At 41.9% G+C, this 19,232-nt stretch overlaps 3 long non-coding RNA genes across 4 annotated transcripts; 2 read left to right on the plus strand and 1 right to left on the minus strand.

Moving 5' to 3' along the window:
• Window positions 1–614: 614 nt before the first annotated feature.
• LOC121867375 lies at window positions 615–5,458 on the plus strand. Its single transcript, XR_006089141.1, has 2 exons — window positions 615–775; window positions 5,162–5,458. It is a non-coding gene; the product is annotated as an uncharacterized LOC121867375 (long non-coding RNA).
• A 6,424-nt stretch (window positions 5,459–11,882) lies between these two features.
• LOC121867372 lies at window positions 11,883–12,626 on the minus strand. Its single transcript, XR_006089138.1, has 2 exons — window positions 12,428–12,626; window positions 11,883–12,248 (listed from the first exon to the last, which is right to left on the minus strand). It is a non-coding gene; the product is annotated as an uncharacterized LOC121867372 (long non-coding RNA).
• Window positions 12,627–17,757: 5,131 nt separating this feature from the next.
• On the plus strand, window positions 17,758–18,764 carry LOC121867374. 2 transcript variants are annotated; one of them, XR_006089139.1, is made up of 3 exons: window positions 17,758–18,056; window positions 18,157–18,409; window positions 18,568–18,764. It is a non-coding gene; the product is annotated as an uncharacterized LOC121867374 (long non-coding RNA). The 2 variants fall into 2 exon arrangements; XR_006089140.1 differs by having other exon boundaries at window positions 18,157–18,250.
• The last annotated feature ends 468 nt before the right edge of the window (window positions 18,765–19,232 follow it).

The following is a 19,232-nucleotide window of genomic DNA, read 5'->3' on the forward strand; positions in this document are numbered from 1 at the left end:
GACATCGTGTTACCTGTGGCAAGAAGGTCCGCTTGGTATGCTCGATCAGAAGCAGTTTTGCAAGCAATGCTTTGCAGTCAATGTACCAATCTCCGAACCGAGGCTGTAGAAGTCATTCTAAAGATTAGAGGAACGCTAATAGATGACGACCAGTTGGGAGACTGTTCGTTTCATTCAAGAAAAGTTCCCCAATAAACGTCAATGCCACCAAATTGTCAGAATTGGTTGACTTGAGTTTGGAAGTCTTAGAGCCACCATTGACAACTAGCCAAGAATTGAGAAACCTTAAAGAGACTCCAATGCAGGTGCCGAAGTGTGGAGAGATGTGTGAAAATGGTCACAGAAGCAGCGGGCCATGTTTACAGCCACTAGAGGCGAGAAGGTTACATCAAAGCACAAATAGCAAGCAGACTACTGATGACAAGAAACCAAAGCAAAGAGAGTATGAAGGCATTGGTTACTTTCAAATAGACTACGGATAATAAAATAGAATAATTTGAAACAGTAACATGTGTGCAAACGCTGGTTATGTTATAAATTCACAAATATGTACATTTAAAAATCCATTTGATGTAGGTAGGACTTATTATAAAAAAAAAATTATGCCAGAATATTGTTTTGCATGCTTAAAGACTACAATAAATTGCTACCAAATTACTCGATTTTCAATTTAGCCAGTTCACCCCCTAAATTGACACACCCTACTTGAGTGTCCAGACCCATATATTATGACGGCACCAATGACAACTGATGAAACACAGCTGACCTGTGGGAGGTGAGTAACTGTTATTTCACATGTTCTCGTTAGGTGTATAAGCCTATTCTAATACAGTACAGTACTTGCTGTTAACGCTCATAGGAGCGTTATTGGTTTGACGCTGGAGAAATAAACCCTCGACGTTGACAGGTACCACATAATTCGGTCAAAGAACAATTCTCATATAACAAATGCTGTTATCTCGGGATACATAGTATGAATAATACAACCTATGTACAGTACATAGCCTGTTAACATCTTAAATATAACTCGCGTTTTATAACTGTTGATACATCAGATCAAATTACAGTACATAAATATACTTATTAAAGTTATTTAGAGTTTCTTGGCAGATTCTAATACTTCACGATCGCTCACGTCTTAGGGTCTAGTGGTCCGAACCGACGTGTCGTCTGTCCCGTAGAAATCGGTGGACTACCCTCGAGGGCCATCCGTTTCGTATTGAAGCACCTCGGCTAATTCGTCGTCAACACTATATCCGTTCTCTTCTAGTTTATCTTACTGTGGCGGTAACACTTGTGTTTTTTTACACGTGTATTCCTTTGAGACTGTTTTTATCTAATGGCCACCCAATAGAGGTGGCTATGCCAAGGGATGGAGACCAGTGGGTTATGTAAGATCCCTGCATTGTTCTTGATAATTTTGTCAAGGTTTCTTTTGTAGTCCAGTACTGTTCTTGATTCCATAGGTCTACCAGTCTGTGTAAAGTAGTATTTCCTTATATTTGTTCAACATGAGAACTTGGCCAGCTTGTAGTGGATGTGAGACTTTATCAAGTGCCCTAGAGAAATGCACATACATCCATGGTCCAAAAGTTTGTTGAACCCCAAATAAAATGAAACCGCACACCCGCATCAAACGAGAGACAGTCGAGTCAGAAACTCGTTCCTTTTGACTGACCGTACAACACATCCACTGGTAGACCTTGGTCCATGTGGTCTGTTAAAAATTCAATGAAAATGACTTAAGTTTGTCAGCAGAATATTCTATCCATGAAATCATGTTGTGATGCATTGATTAAATTGTACTCAGTTGGATGATGAGGGTGTCTACTGGTCTGGAAATGGCAAACAATTTTAACGGAGGCTGGAAAAAGTGGGAAATTTTATGTGAATTGAGTGCAACTTCAAAATATTGTTATTTTGACAGTAATCAATGCTGTACTGTACTGTATAATAGGTAAATAATTTAATTTTTAGATGCAAATTCCAGTAAATAGACAACTCCAGTAAGTGAATTGTTTGTATATCATATTTTATGTTAGTGATCAAATAACAAAATATTACACGTCACAGCTACTGATTCTGCAATGAGTATTGTCATAGATGAATTGTTGTTTGTTATTTAAGTGGATGAGAAGTGTGATTTTTCAGTTGTCACTGCTAATGACATGGTTACCCTTCTGTGCCACCACAGTTGGAACCCCCGATTACATCAACTTTCCCCCGTGCTATCTGGATTTTGGTCGGGGATACTTGTGTCCGGTGCTGGACCCCAGGCCGGTTTTCAAGAGGATCTAGATTAAGCGAGTCCGGGCTAGAGGGAGTTTACTGTACTATAATGAAAGCATCTTTATTCCTTCAGTATGAAATCAACCCTGAAGATGTCAAATATTTTCTGATTTAATAAGTGATATTTTCTCAACCATGTCGTACAACCTTCATCATGACTATGTGGTTATCATCGTACTCCGGGACAATACGATATTAACTTCTCTGTACCAGTATTTTGGGACAACACTTAAGTTCTTTAGGGAAATTGGGACTCAAACAGACTGTCAGGTTCAGGAGAGGTCAAAAGAATGGCTCTTAAGATAAAAGTGAATACTAAATGTAGGAGGATGCACCTAGGTCACGTGTCCCAACCGGACGAAGAAACGTCATTAACGGAGACCAAAATACCGTACGAGAAGGACCCGGGAGTGTATGCGACACGTAGATGGTCTGTCCCTCGTAACGCTTTTCGAGTATTAGGTGCTTCCCGTCCGAAGTACCGTGACCCCGTTTGGTCCCTCCCCTCCACCTGTACTTCCCCACCTCCACTCCCCCCACCTCCACCTCCACTCTCCCCCACCTCCACTCTCCCCCACCTCCACTCCCCCCACCTCCACTCCCCCCCACCTCCACTCCCCCACCTCCACTCCCCTACCTCCACTACCCCACCTCCACTCCCCCACCTCCACTTCCCTACTTGCACTCCTCCCACCTCCACTCGCCCTCCTCCACTCCCCCACCTCCACTCTCCCCACCTCCACTCCCGTACTTGCACTCCTCCCACCTCCACTCCCTCACCTGCACTCCCCTACTTGCACTCTCCCACCTCCTCTCCCCCACCTCCACCGACGGAGGGCTGCAGTTCACAAGCCGGGACTTTGCTGCGTTCATCGAGCGACGGGGAGTCCGGCAGGTGTTGTCACCGTCCCATTACCCGCAGTCCAACGGCCACGCCGAGGCTGTTGTCAAATCCCTGAAGCACCTCATCCTCAAAGTGGCCACTTCTGGGAATATCCTCAACTGCGAGGCCTTCGACCGGGGTCTCTTCGAACTCCGCAACAACCCAGCTACACCGGATGCTCCCCTGCCCAGGTCTTGTATCCCTGCTCACGCTCAGTCCTTCTCCAAGGAGTGGCAGGTTAAGACAGAGGATTGCGGCCGCCGAACGAGTTCGTGACGTCGTCGCCCGCTAATACTACCACGCCCGTTCTCTCCCCAAGTTGAGTGTCGGCACCCAAGTCCGTGTTCAGGACCTTATCTCCCTACGTTAGGACAAAGTGGGCGTAGTCATGGGTCTCGGTAGATCACGGGACTACCAGGTGCTGTTACCCAGTGGTCGCGTGTGGTGGAGGTAACCGCCGTTTTCTCCGCCCCGTAACAACGCCTTCTGCTGACCCCGTCACCAGTGTTGAGTCCTGTGTCCTCCCCAGTGATCAAGTCCCTCGACGCTCAGAACGGATCCAAAAGAAAAGGTCCGCTCAAGACTTTGCTATGAGCGTATAGAGGGGGGGGGTTATATGTGTATGTTGTATGTATATTATGTATTCCATTTATATATATACTACTTATTTAGCCTAGCCAGCAGCATGTGGCAATGCATTTGTTATGTCCCACACGCTTAGATAATGTGCCTGGCGACATATGGAAGCTGCTACATGTCGCCTGAGGGCTCGGTTGTTGATAGAGTAGGGAGTGCCGTCTTGTTGTATTGTAGTGGGCTACCTCCGCTATATAAGACCTAATCTCGTGGTGACCTACCTCTTTCTACCTACACCACCTCCTCCGCTCCTGCCTGGCGGCCCTCGCTTCCGTCGGCGAGCATGGCGAGCCACAAGCTGGTCCTCCTCTGAGCACCCTCACCAACCAGATCTCTGTACATCACGCTTGTAACCAACCTGCCACTTCCCAGCACCAAGCTGCTCTGTACATCCAATACAATATGTATACAGAGAGCACATTGTGAGTTTCCTTTCTCCAACCAATATCTCATAACCCCACAAATGGTGACCCCGGAGATTCGCACTCACACAGGATGGAGGAGAAACCGATCACTCTCCCAGTCTTCAAGCAACATGGAAGACTGGCTTATCCACACAGAGGCAGCTCTCATCGGCTCTACAGGTACTGTCTCTACACCTCAGGTTAGACACCGTAGAGCAGCTCTGCTACTCTAAGCAGACACCAGCTCCTCTTCCTGCCCCAAGCACCACGTCCTATCGACCCCAGCAGGCGCATCTGAGGACTCTGTACCTGCCGAGAGGGAAGCACAGCATTCGTCGCCGTTGTTTTTTTCCCTCCGGCACTCCCACCTGCTGTTGTAGACCCTGCTCCTATTATAGACCCTCCTCCTGACGTCGCCCCTGACCCAGTGATCATGAGGACGCTGCCCCTGCAGCGACAGAAGCACAACATTCATCGCCCCCACACACCCTTTTTCTCCCACAGATCTCGTGTGTCTAGACTCGAGACAGTTGTCTCCCCTAGCGGCCGGGTCTTTCACGCCCTCGCCGTTATGTCTCGCATGCACCGCCGTTTTGCCTCGCATGTGCCATGCAACCCTGCAGACAACAAGTCTCCTGGAGGGAAGGGGGGAGGATCGTAGTGGATTCCTCCCCTACAAACGCTGTTTGTCGCAGAGTAGCCGACCCCGCGAATTCCCCAGCGTATGCGTCGTGGTCTAGGTCAACCAGCGCCGCCTTAGACGACGGAGGTCAACTATTAAGCCACGCTTATCTCCGCTATATAAGACCTGACCTCGTGGTGACCTACCTACACCAACCAGCAAAATAGAATTCTACGAGTGTTTCTGTTCGCCCCTGTAGTTAGAACCGAATACCTAGAACATGTACAAATATATTATGCTTATTTTTAAAAAAATTTCTTATTCCAGGTGTTTCGCATATTATCCGAGTCAACAGAAGGAGTTCGTCTTTACGATCAGCTCCTTCCGACCATCTCCGAGATGTCATCCGGAGAGTTGAAGTTTGCTCTTGCCATCCGGTCTCTTCTCCAGAGTATCGTCAGAGGTACAATGATTTATATTAAGAATATCTTCAATATAATTAGCCCTAGCATTTCAAGTGGATGAATGTTTAATTAGTAAGAATCATGATACCACTTAAAAAGTTGTCAATTTGCTTTAAAAGGGTATTTGTGGGGGATAAATGTAAAGGTGTACATATAAATGCCAAGATACATGAAAATATTGAGTGTTTTATTATGAGGTACAGCACAGTACAAGCTTTTAGGTATGATTTTGTCACCGCTAAATCTGCATTACACATTTTGTAATCTACTTTTATTTCCAAAATCTGGTTAAACTGTCTGGGTTTTTCTCACAGTAGGAGCAGAAATAGGCACTCCTTGATTAATCACGCCTCCATCACTGTGTCAAGCTCTGCTGACCTGGCTCTGTCAATGGAATGTGGCTGTGTACTATTTACACTTTGGAGGTCACATTGAAGCAACACTTAGCAATGATAGGGAATTACGCAGTGCAGTATATATTTTATTTCAATATTGTTGCTGCTAGTGAGTTGTACTAAACAAGTATCCACTATGTATTTCATAACATTGTAATTTGTTTTGGCATTCTCAATTTTTGTTTCGGATATACTGTATATATAGGGATGCTGTAATCTAAAATTAGGTTTTGCATACATCAAGAGTACGTTTGTGGCTCCTCACGAGTTGTACTTGCTCAGAAATATATACTGTACAGTAATGTTATATACAGGTTGCACTTAAAAAAATCCAAACATCATTTATCCCCAAACTGTGAACATCCAAAAGTGATCGCATTGATTATAAAAATTTACCGCGCTGCCAGATGATGGCGTTTCAGCACACTAAGCTAAGATATCATCACCGGGGCATTTTCTCGTAGTCGGTCACTGAGTTACACCCTCCGACTCGCCGTCACCCGCACTTACGAACGGGATCCCAATACATTCACCTCAAAAAGTTGTAATTAAACTGTCATTATTTTCATCATTGTTTAACAGCACTTTATGTTATGTAACCTAAAGTATGGGTCCAGGAACTTATCCCTGTTGTAAGTTGCGGACGGCCTGTATTATTGTTAACATTATATTTTGAGTTCCTTAGTTTAGTGTGTTTGTTATACCTGTACATGCATTATTATATATTAGTTTATAGTTGTCATATATGTAGTATTTTATTTGGTGCTTAATGAAATATTAGGGTTTTTAATAATGACCTTGAGTTAGCCAACAAGTTCAGTTATCTGAAACATTTTGGATTTTTGAAGTGGAACCTATATTTCAACTCCCTCCTCCAAATATTAATGTACTATAGGAACAGAAATGGTTGATTTAAATTATTGCTCCAAACTGCACCACACCATAGTGCCATCTTTGGCATATACAGTAAATGAACTTTTGTAAACTGTACTGTACATATTTAATGTCACATGATGTGACAATGTTTATTTGGTCAAGTGATGTATAGTGCATGTCATTAGTGTAACGGTCGGTGCCAAATCATCGTTATTTGGCGCCATTCATTTTTAGATATACCTGTATCTCATTTATGAGACATTGTTTATCTAAGCCAAGAGTTGTTACGTCTTGCATATTTCATCTCCGTCGTCAGAAAATGTAACGGCGCGATGTTGAGCAATTTGTTGCCAGACTATGGATGATAGATAGGATCTGTACATATCATATTAAGTCTTCAACACAAGATATTTATTGTCAACTCTAAATTAAATATGTTGTGAATAAAACTTTTCAATTTGTGTTACCAAAGTGAGAATAAAAGATTGTCTCCGGCCAGCTTTTTTCTTTTATTATGTCCCGTAATATTCCCCCCGCCGAGAGCCTCCGTCGTTTGCTTTTAATGTATACGGAGACCGAAATCACAAATTGACGGTTTACGACGAGACGCGAACGTGCAACGTCACGAAAGAAATATTGGCCGAACATTTATGGTAAATAATTTATTTCTTCACTGCCACACGATCAGAGTTTCGTTGTTTTACCCCGTAATTTCCTTCATGTTTCGTGCCCTGCCCGCTATGGGTGATTTATGATCGTAGATAGAGAAAAAAAATCTTAAAATTAAAGAAAAAGTTGTATCATTTTTATTACGATCATCCAAACATTTGTGGATAAAATGAATGAAATAGAAAAACTGCTTCTGGTGTTAAACCACGGCTTTGAGACTGTCTCGGCGACCGACGCCGAGCCCACGTGTTTCCGAGGGGCCGTCTCCACCTTTCAGTGGTGTCCCCGAAGATACTACTACTACTACTAATGTTTGGAAAGGCAGTTGTCAACATACCATCTGGAAAGGCTTGTCACTGACTTGTCAGATTCAGAAGAGAAAATGTCTTTAAATTGCAAAAACTCCTCTAGAACAGATGCTTCCAGGTCACTGGAATAGGTACTGACAGCCAATGGTGTCATACTCCGTTAAGGTAAACCGCTTCTTTATTTCTATTCATTCGTAATATGGTGTAGAAATTGTCCACCTTGGATCAAGTTGAGTTTCAGTGCCAACTGATTCATCCAAGAAATGTTTTCTCTTTTTTGTTGTCGTTGTAGACAGGCTCGGCCTGATCTTCTATTTCATCCAACTGACCCCGTCTCATTTGTGAGACGAAGATGATCAAGCTCTCATACAGTTTCACAACTGACAGAAGGTGGGTGTGAACTTTTTGAAGTGATAAGCTGGTTGCATTAAACCTTGTTAAGATTTGATACTATTTTACAGCAAGAAGTGGTGTTTCAAATGCTTCCATTCGTCTTATGAGGCCTTGACCTTGAAGCTACTGTCGGAACATATTTTGTTCTCCAGTGCTGACTTTATCTCAAGGTAATGTAAAAACACTGCAGCCAGTTTGTGAAAGGGATTTCGCTACAATCCCTTCAGCCGGTAGTGCAGCTGATGATCCCAACTATATGTGGAGGTTGAGAAGTAGTTGTATAAGGTTTGCAAAAATCCGGAATTTGAAAGAGACCCAAGGCAACTGATGTTCCTACAAGGTTCAAGGAGTGACCTGCACAAGGGACGTAATATGCCAGCCTTTATTCTGGCAGTGTAAATGGCTGACATATTGGCAGCATTGTCATAACTCTGCCCTCAAGACGAACTTCTGTAATTAACTGTACAATAGTTGAGGCTATGCTCTGTGCACCATGGTCATGTATATGTCTATGAAGTTATAAAAATCGCTCAACTATGAATGTAAGTTGGTGAGTATGACTAACATCCGGTGTGGAATCTACACTAACTGACTAATATTTGTCTCGTTTCACTTCACTTATGATAATTGATTGACCATTTGCTGACAAATCGTTTTTGAGAGATATGAAGTGTTTGCACAGCACCAGATGCTGTGCAAGAAAAGTGTCCAATTTGGCCAGGAGTTGCAAGGTAATTGCCATTGTTGCTAGAGCCTATTCTTTCATCACTACCTCTGAGAGGAAGACCTCTCGATGTTAAAATTTGTAGTGTTTCAACTATGCGCAATAGACGTTCTTTGCATTATTTTCTCTCCAATTGTAGTTGCAAAGCCAAAGTGGAATGAATTCGCCTTGCTGTAATTGCCCTCACACCCCAACTGAAATTTGATGCTCTCTGCCACTTTCACGTTCGGCAACTGTACGCCGGCAGTTTTTCCAGTCGCTAAACGCAAAATACATCTCCAGTTTTTGGAGAATACACAAGCCATTCCCTTTGTCATCATGTAAACAAGGATTTGGGCACATACCGAACTCTTTCCTTTTCACTTGTTGAGAAGTGACCTTGTTCACAATTTAGATCAAGAGAATGATTTAGTAAATAGTCAATGGGTTTATCATCAACTGTCAGCCGGATCACTCGACACCGGTTCCATAGAATGTTTCTTATAATTCAACTGAGATGAATCGGACGAAGCTTCAGTCACAGGTTGGAGAAAGGAAACTCTTAATGGTGGTTTTCTTCTATAAAATATATTATATACAAAACAGTCTGGTGGTGGGAAGTTGGTGCTTGGAAGAGGAGACGAGACGCGGCGTGTTCAGGAACGTAGGGTAGAATGAATTTCAACGGCGAGACCGAGAGGTCATACACTCGGCTACCGGAAGTAAACCCGGATGCCAGCGTCGCAGGTGGCGACCCCCCACCCCCGTGAGAAAGTCGCCGAATCCCGTCTCATTGGAATGCGGCTAGGCTCGTCAGTTTGTAGGAGAGTATCCACTACGGTACTTGCATTGCTGTAGGTGGCGATTTACTTAATCTCAGCTGACCTCGTTTCGTCATCCGAATCACTAAAGTGAACCTCTACTGTGTCATCCTCTGGGAGTTTACTGTCACTGGGCTCTGAATCTCCTTTTGGTTTAAAAAAATGTCAGCTTTGGCTACTTTTAAGTTCCTCTTTCGTGAGCAGGGCCTCTCTACATATCAGGGCTGGTCGACTTGAAACCACACGAATGACTCCAGTCATGTCTCACTTTTGTGTGTGTTGGGAATTTGTACACTATCAATAAATATACAGTTAATGAAAAATGTCTCAATGTTTTAATTTCCTCAATATAACTGCATATGGCTTCCAAATTCTGCAAAGAAGTGTTCAAATTTCAATATTTTCCCGGGGGGGGGCTTACAGCTCCCCCGGAACTCCCAGATGTTTAGGCTCGTTTCACTCGCCACCCCACAAAGAGGCTGGCTGCCCATGGGTAGTGTGTGCAGGTCAGAGTTGGCGGTACAGTGTGTGAGAAAAGTGTTTCAATACGGTTGGTAAATTCGATTTGACGTTCGGGCATCAAAATGATCTAATTTCAGTAGTACTTGGAAACATCTGGCTATCCCCAAGGACAAGCCACTCGTGTAGTTTTACTAACAACAAAGACAGTTGAAGCTTTCACCATCACTTAATGGATGTTCCAACTATAATCAGATATCTAAGTTGCCTTAACATATACCACCACTGTTGCAATTTCCAATTCTGTGTCGTTATATTAAAGGCCCGTCCACTCGATCGAGCAGTGCCCGTCGTTGAGCGAAATCATGGTCAGCCTGCCTGGTGGTATATAAGTATTACAAATGTTATACGTACGTGTTCCCCGCTCAGTGTATAACCAAATAAGCTTATGCAATGTACAATATTGGCGTGAGAGGAGATTGTTTATGTAATGAGGACATTCGTGTGTGTTCTTCGTTCTCGTCCCATAGCTTCCTGTTTATGCATATCATAACTCAATCCATTTTTATGGATTACAAATCTCACCTGCAAGTAATCTTCCTCGAGTACTTCATAGCAGGTATTATGCGAGACAAACTTTGTTTCGATATCCTCGTGACGTGTAGGTGCATACCAGTTGAAAGATATACAAGCGTTGCCTCTAGAGATATACTTTCCCTCATATTGGTATCCTGGTTTTTTTTATATATGGTTGCACTTTCGCTCGAAATTTGTAAAAGGTGTTAGAGTCCTTTGTCATGTCTCGCTCGTGTCCATCTTGCCGTTCACGTAAAATCGTGGCATGACTTCAATACTTTTTTCCGACCTAACCACTCTATGCACCATCCCCTTTTTCTGCATTTGCACATAGCAGCAATTATTATAGTACACAACGATATGATCTTTGCTTTTCACTGTCGGGCGATTATTCGTGCGATCGTAGCGTATCCGCCACTGCAGACCACTTACTAGCGCCCGACTATGACTGACGCCAATCACCCCCGTGTGTACAACACACAAGCTTTGCCCGGTAAAGGGTCAAAGCCCACCGGGCACTGCTCGATCGTGTGGACGGGGCTTTAGGAACAAGGAAGTCTCGGGTGCACTCTAAGATGGAAAGAAAACGGAGGACTCAGACGTCCTGAGAAATCGGACGTGTGACTCGTTAAAGAAGGTATAGCTACACGTTAACTCACAAACCACCCTCCGCTTTTATTCTCCTTCTGTACTTCCCACTTAACTATACCTTGCTCTAAATATCCTTGTTGACGGTTCTCTTATCTCTGAACATGCACAACCGTCGTTATTACATCTTTAACCCACTTTGCTTTTTCAATGCCATTTGTCTCCATTTCAAAGCCTTTCCCATGTTGAAGAAGTAAAAGGCAGTCTTTTGAGATGAAAATACTCTAATATACATTGCGGCGGAAATGCAATTGAAGAAGCGTTTTAGAATTGTCCAAACTACATGACCAGACCTCTAATTTTACCTTGATTTCGACTGAATATTGAAAGACTTGGGTCTATATTTAGTATTGCAGTGGTCATAGATGGAAGTTCATATTTTTATTTATAGGTTAGACTTTCATATGTCTTGCTTGGAATTTAGTATTTTACCACTTCTGGTGTTATTAGACAATACTAAGATTAGTTTAAACCAGTGATGATCGTACTTTAGTACAGGGCCACTGTGGACTTTGAACGATTGGAAAGTAAAAACCCACACATTAATGTCATCATTTGTCTATTGGGTTATGTTGTGAAAAAGTAATACTAATTTAAGAGGAGTAGAGCTGTATTTCCCGAAGCGTTTAACACCATTAAGTAGAGTATTTGAGAACTATTTATGGGCAAACTTTCAAACAGCAGACGTAGTCGAGATTTTATTATACTCTGGGTTTTGATTTAGTAAAAGCAAGGATTTGGATTATTCCATAAATAGAAAAACTTTATTGGTTACATATACTGGATATTCAATATGTACAAGTTTGACTTTACTTGCACAGAATGTAATGCAATACAGCTCATGACCCACAAATGGGGTAGAAGAAATAACAAAGCAGTTTTTTTGGAGACCAATTTCTTGTAGTTTAACACTAGGAAACTCACTGTAATGCTGTGGGAAGGATCCACTAACCGCGGTAGAACTGGAGTAGGAAAGGAATTGTTGCGATCGAGTTCTCCAGCAACAGGTAAATTTTGTAGACGCTCCGAATTGTTCTTGTGGTGACACTGCAGCTACCTCGGTCAACTCGTATAGGGTTCATGGTCGTTTGATGAGCGTGTTCTAGAAATAGCAAGAAGATTAATGTTATGTAAGCCTGGTTTAACGCGAAACTTATTTAAAAAGTTTAGTTAAGGTAATATCAAGACTAATAAAATTTCCTTTTTTTTTTGTCAAGTGAAATTTTAAACAATAGCTTCCCAATCGCCAACAAATAATTTACAATTTGAAGATACACTTACAGTACAGAAGATGTTGTAGCGTCGTCGCGTGCCAGTGTTCTGTGTTGACGTCCGTCTACCAGGCTTTATATACAGGCGGCCCACACTCCCTGACCAATCACAAGCTGTTTTAGGTGAAATTGTAGCCAATGGGAACATTGCCTTGTTATGACGTCAAAGTGACGCCGGCAGGTTTGGTTGTTTGATGACGAGTAAACGATTTAAACTTTATTGTGACACGAAAGTAGTGTAAAACGTGAAAGGAAAATATTATGAAATCGTATTCAGTGCTTTACTTATCTTGGATAGAAATTGTGAATATATTACAACAGCAATATTGGCCTCAGTTTAAGTGTGAGACATTGTTAAGACACATATACATCCAAATAGTACTATTGTAATATTAAAAAAGTCTTAAACTTAAATAGAATAGTCTAAAGAAGTTAATATGAGGAATAAAATAAGATGACAGAGAGAGAAAAACAATGAAGAACAAAGCACCGAGTTAATATTAACCTTTACTTGAAATTGACCATAGAGCAGAAACAGTAAAATTAACAAAAGACAGACATATGTTACAACAATGGAGAAGAAAACGTACACGTTACAAGAAAGTAGAGTAGAGTTGTGAGCAGGGCCGGATTGAAGAGTGGGCAAAGTGGGCAGTTGGCCAGGGGCCTCCACATATTATAATATTGTATTGATTTGGTTGATTTTATTTTCAATCTTTAAAATTCATGTTTATCACGTGATAGAAATTAGGCTAGCTACTCGTTGAAATTGACGACTGGGTGGTTTTCCTATGAACCGTCTATTTTGAATGAATGCTGTGGTGGTAATAATATGATATTTAGAATTGCGGAACTCCCAGATGATTAGGTTCGCTTCACTCGCCACCCCACCCTCTTGGGGTAGTTATAATGAGGGGGGCCTCCACAGGTCTAATAAATCTGGCACTGGTGGTAAGTGGTATTAAGAACCTGGCAGGCCTCTCCATACAGTGTACCTTTAGACTAACATAACTAATATTTAACAATTAACATTGAACTAACATCTTAGCCCCCCAAAAAATGTGACTACCCTCCCAGCTACACAAGGACCTGGGCTGGCTCACTAACTCCAACAATAATAAAAATAATAATAATAAGCAGCATTATATAAATAGAGCAATATTAATACAAAGGTCTGACGACCCAAGGGAGCAGAACAAAGATAAAACACCAATAAGAAAGATTCTTTCTACTCCTACTGTATTTCAGTTTCACCACTTTTCCCTCAACCCCTAATAATTGTCTTTCACCTCTTAACTAAAGATTTCGTACTCGTACTCGTGCTGTTTGTCCTCTGCGGATGACTATAATATACTCGTCAGTTACATGGAGCAGTTTCTAGTTGACATAGCAATGGTTAGAGAGATATTTACTATCACAATTTGATAATGATTTATTGGGTCAGGTCTCAGCTCACACGTACCTTAGAGAGTAAATGTGGTACCTGATAATATAGAGTACATTTATGTCAAGGAATTATTATATAACATTTAGTAGCACGTAAGATGGCATAGTATAGAATGTTACCACGATGTTTTTGTTTTACATTGTTTGAATTAAGTTATAAATATATACTGTACGTAAAGTATTTGACGGTAATGGGAAAACATTACTCGGGGTCTTGACTTTATTAAATTCACCGTTGATAGTTCTCACCAAGGAATGGAGATGTGAGTAACTGATTGTAGGGTATGTTGTTATTTCCATCTTGGAAGGAAACTTTATTGACTACGATACTGCGACCTATGTCTATGGTGCAAATAGCCAAGAGCAGTTGATCTGGATAATCCCCTCGTTTGGTTGTGACGGTGTTTACCGGAGAAGAAGTTCGGGGTCCCGGAAAGCAAGAATGTGGCCGTTTTGAGCTCATATATTTTGGCTATATTTCATGAAATGGACTTTGTTGGAGTTTGTTTGAATAATGTTGAAGATGACACCAGAGTTTTTTTTAATGTATCCTTGTACTTTGACGCCAAGGTGAAGAATAAAATGTTGAAAATTTGAAGTTATTCGAATGAGGTGGTTCGGTGAGCAGAGAGCAAATAATTTGACGGTTCGGCGGGAAGGTTGGGGTATTTAAAGGTCGAACCGGCAAGGATGCATCAGTTACAATCCGATCCTTGTGTCTGGTGTTAGAACTCCTTTAGTTTGTGAAGAAGAAAAGAAAAGAAAAGAAAAGTAAAGTAAAGTGTAGTATATAAAGTAGTGTTTAGACATTTGTTTGTTTGGCTGTTAGTGTTCCGCATTGGAAATGTTTTCTTAAACATTTTCTGTGGTTTTTAATAGAAGTATTTGACTTGTGGCCTGTGAAACGTATTTAAGATTTCTGTCTGTGGTTAACTAGGGAGATTTTGAAGTTGTTCTTAATTCAAGTTGTTAGAGTACAGGATATTTAAATTGAAGACGGTAGTTTAATCGAAATGAAATCCTTTAAGTGTTAAACGTGTTAAGTGGTTTAAAAAGTTGAAGTGTTAATAGTGTACTTTGTGAAATTGGCGGAATATGTTGTGTTTTTGCAAGAAATCGTGTCATTTCGTTGGTGAGTGATGGAAAGTGAATTCATGAGCATGTAGATTGTGTAGCAAGTTCATTATTAAAATATTGTCTATCTGAAGTTCAATGTAGTTTTAAGTGATGGTGGTGGAATCTTGAAAATGAGTGAGAAGAAAAGAAAGCTGCAGCATTTATGTGTGCCTTGAGCTTGGACTGTTCATAGTGATCGTGGTGGATTTTGAAAATGAGTGAGAAAGAAAAAAGATGCAGCATTTGTGTGCCAAGTAGTAAACCATACGTGTGTGTTTTGATGCGTATAGTAGGAGATTGGAGGTGTTGTGCATATAGTGAAGTGGAAAAGCAAATAAATGTGCCGACAGCGACGTTTTGGTAAACGAGGGGTGAGGGCAGGTAAGTGACTATTGATGTTTAGTTTGTTTAGCGAGGTAAAGATAGGGATTTGACATGAATAAGAATATTGATATGGGTGAGCCAATTGGTAGCCTGCTTTGAGTGTATGAAAAATAAGCGGCATAAAGCACGAGACCCAGGGTCGGGTCGATGCATCTTTAGCTGACTACATTCCAAAGGTTCGACTTTACTTTTATCCTCTTCGCCACTGATCGGCTTGTTAGCCGCTTGGTCACGTCTCTTTTCCTTTATATTCTTCACGAAAAGGTCGGCTCGCTAGCCGCCTGAGAGATTGGAGCGCCTGAAGTTGCCTAGCTTATACTACAGACGGGCAAGGGGGGACCTAGTTGAGCTTTATAAGCATCTGAGGGGGCACTACTCAGTTAAGTGTCCTTGCTTGGAGCTGGCGGACGCTCGCCCCACAAGGGGTCACAGCTCAAGATTGAAGAAGCCGGAAAATCGTGAGGGCAAAGTTTTTCGGAGTGAGGGTTGTAAATTGTTGGAACAATCTACCAGAGTGTTGTGACGGCATCGAGTGTGAGCTCTTTGAAGAGAAGACTTGACCAACACTGGAGCGGGTTCAGGTACATTGAGGAGCCGGTGCATGCCCAGTATTTGACAACAGTGCGTGACCGATTGCCCGGGCAGCTAGCGAGCTGACCTTTTGGTGAAGAATATAAAGGAAAAGAGACGTGACCGATCAGTGGCGAAGAGGATAAAAGTAAAGTCGAACGTTTTGAATGTAGTCGGCTAAAGATGCATCTAACTGACCCTGGGTCTCGTGCTCGCAATTTTACTTGTGAATACTTAGGCTGTATGTAAAGGTGATTGTGATTGGTGGATGTGTTTTGGGTTGTATGACTTTTAGGAAAATGATTAAAGGAAAGGTAGAATTTTTTGGTAATAAAATAATCCTTGTTATTTAAAGTCATGGGAAGTTAAGATATGTTGGTATATTTGGTTAAATAGTGAAGAAAATTGTATTAATGAGAGTTTTGTAGTGGGTGTTTTTTTTAAGATTTTGTAGTAGTTTATTTTCAGAAAATAGCAACCGCAAGGAAGTCGCAGTGGGCTGCCGCATGAGCGTTAAGTTGGAGCCAACTAGCGTGGGAAAGGTTGATTTTTGCAGAGACGTGACCGGCACAGAGGTAGACCCCGAATTTGGAGTTTAGGTGAATGAAATTGTTGAATGGGTGTTGTGTTTGTGCTGTTATATACTGGAGGCTATATAATGGTACTACACTCTCGGTTGTGTGTGTTTATGGTCGTATTTTGTTGTCGTCTGTTATGGTTCATGTGTTAGTTTTATACGCAGACTAGAGTGTTGTTAATTGTTATTGTGTATGTGCTTTTGTTTCATTAATTTTGACTAGTTTGTTGTAAATTTTGAAGGTTGATGCCTTTTATTGCAGGTGTACGGAAGGCTTATACTGTGGAATAGAGAAGAGAACGTGGTCTAAGTTTGTAGGTGATGGCTAGCGCGTCTACACTTGCGGTGAGGAATTCGTCAATATGGTATTTAAAATGGAAGGTGTAGTTGTGTTTGACTAAAGAGAAGTTGTAGCTGTAATATGAAAATTGAGAAGTGGTTCATGGTTAATATATTTGTATTGAGAATGAGTGTAAGTTTTATTGGTTAGGTAATAAATGCTTTTTTCAGGTTGTTGTTGTTGGAGGTGGAAGGAGCCGGTATTTTTTTGAGGTAGACTAGGGGAATAGTGAGGGTAAGTGACGTTGAAGTTTGTAAAAGAGTTGTTAAATTTTCAATTGATTTTTGGTCTTGTGCCGTAGAGCAATAGAAATGTTAAAAGTTGACATTAAAATAAATGATTGTGGCTTGAGTTTGGTAATGTTAAGTTTAAAATGTTGAATTTTGTGCCTCGGCTGTAGATTAAAGAAAATGTAAGTGAGTTTTGATAAGTTGAGTTTATTATATAGTAGTGAGAAAGATTTGATAAATGGATAACGAATGACCTTTTTTTTTCAGGTTGGGGTCTGGTGGTGGTCCTCGGTTCTCTAGTGCACCCAAAAGTGCCTAGAGATGGGCACGGGGAGACATAAGTGAGGTGTATAAACCTGTGAAAGGGCACTACTTAGTCGAGGAACCGTACCCACAGCTGACTGACGCCCGCCTCACAAGGGGTCACAGCCGAAGTGGGGGTGCCGGCGGTAGAGCGGTACCGCTCTCGCCTCGCAAGCGGGACGTCTCGGGTTCGATTCCCGGGCCGGTGGAAAGTGGGTTGGACACACTTCCTAGACCCCCTGTGTCCCTGTTGACCTAGCAGTAAAGTAGGTACCAGTTGTAAATCGAAAGTTGCGAATTCGTATCTGGGTAAAAGTCGTCGGAGCTAGCCGACAAAATGTTAAAGACTGGAGGGTTGTATGCCCTTGACATAAAATGCTATGATCCTTTAGGCAAGCACAAAGTTGGCATGCTGCCTAGTTGGGCGGTGTAGGCGCTTGTGCCCTTCACCTTGCATGGGAATAAGGGGAGGGGGGATGCCCCTCGGCCCCTCCCATTCTCAAAAAGTGTGATAATGAGAAATCGAAAAATGTTAGAGTAGAATATAGTGTTGTGTTGACTGTATCGACTAACCAAGAGGAAGTATGGTCGCCATCCAGAGGTGGGGGAGAAGTCGATGTTGGAAAGGAGCCAAGTGTTGTAACCAGTCGCCGTGTGCAGCATGTGCTAAAAGGTAATGTATACTGTTAAGTGGTTGAAGGTGGGGTGTGTTTGATATGAAAATGAAGAGGGACTTTGGTCGTGGTTATTGATGTGGTAATTGTTTTGTACAGGAGTTGTTGCAGTCCAGAAGACGTGATTGGTGTGTGATAATCCAGAGGGACATTAACGCTCGACTGAATGTTGGAAATGAGAGGCAGTAAAGGTGTAAGTATTGTTATTGAAGTTGTACGTATACTTTGTTATAATTTGAAGAGTAGAGCATTTGTAACATTGACGTATTGTTTTTTGTTTTCATGTTGGTGGTGGAGGAGCGCGTCGACACTGGATACGGTGATGTGAAATTGTGCAATGTATTATTTGAAGGTGAGTTGTTATTGTATTTGAAAGTTGTAGGTAAAGTTTGTTATAAGAGGCAAGTGATATAGGAGTTTTTTCGGGTAGCAGTACCCAGTGATGTTTAAAGTTGGGAGAAATAAGCATGGTGCATTATGGAGGTTGTGTGAAAGGTTTCTGTTTTTCAGGTTTGAGGATGGAGTGGTGGTGGGTAGTGCCGTAACCAGGTTGGAGAAAGGGTGGACTACTACATGTATGGGGCTGTGCAATGGACTGTGTTGAGGAGAAGAAGCAGCAGCAGCAGGGGCGGCGGCGGTAGCAGCAGTGGCGGCAGTTGTTTAAGATAAGTAGTGTGGTGTGGTGCATCGTGAATTGTTTGTGATAGTTTAGGGTCATAGTGAATTTAGTTGTAAGAAATTGAGTATAATGTAATTGTTGGAAGACGTGTATAGTGATGTAAATTGTAGGTTAGTTTTGGATTAGTATATGTGGAGAATGGATGTAGCAGGTAATAGAAATGTTGGGACTAGTGTAGAGGCATATATATATATAATTGGTGAGTGGCGTTGGAGCGGTTTAGGGCGTGAAAGGTTTATGAATTGTTGTGGGGGAACTAATGTGTTGATGTGTTTGTTTTTTTAGGCCGGATTGGAGTGGTAAGCGGCAGTGATGGTGGAAGAGCCAGTGGTTATTCGGCGACGGAGATGGGAGCGAAAGGGTAAGGAGCCGATTGTTTGTGTTAAAGAGGAAGCGTTTGTTTGAATTTGGTTAAGATGAAAGGTGAATTTGTTGTGGGTATGTATTGTAATTGTATAGAAGTTAGTTGGTAGCAGGCTAGTATTGTTGTTACACA

This window comes from Homarus americanus, unplaced genomic scaffold, assembly GCF_018991925.1.
Source record: "Homarus americanus isolate GMGI-L3 unplaced genomic scaffold, GMGI_Hamer_2.0 scaffold11781, whole genome shotgun sequence".
In the NCBI taxonomy this organism is placed as follows: domain Eukaryota; kingdom Metazoa; phylum Arthropoda; class Malacostraca; order Decapoda; family Nephropidae; genus Homarus; species Homarus americanus.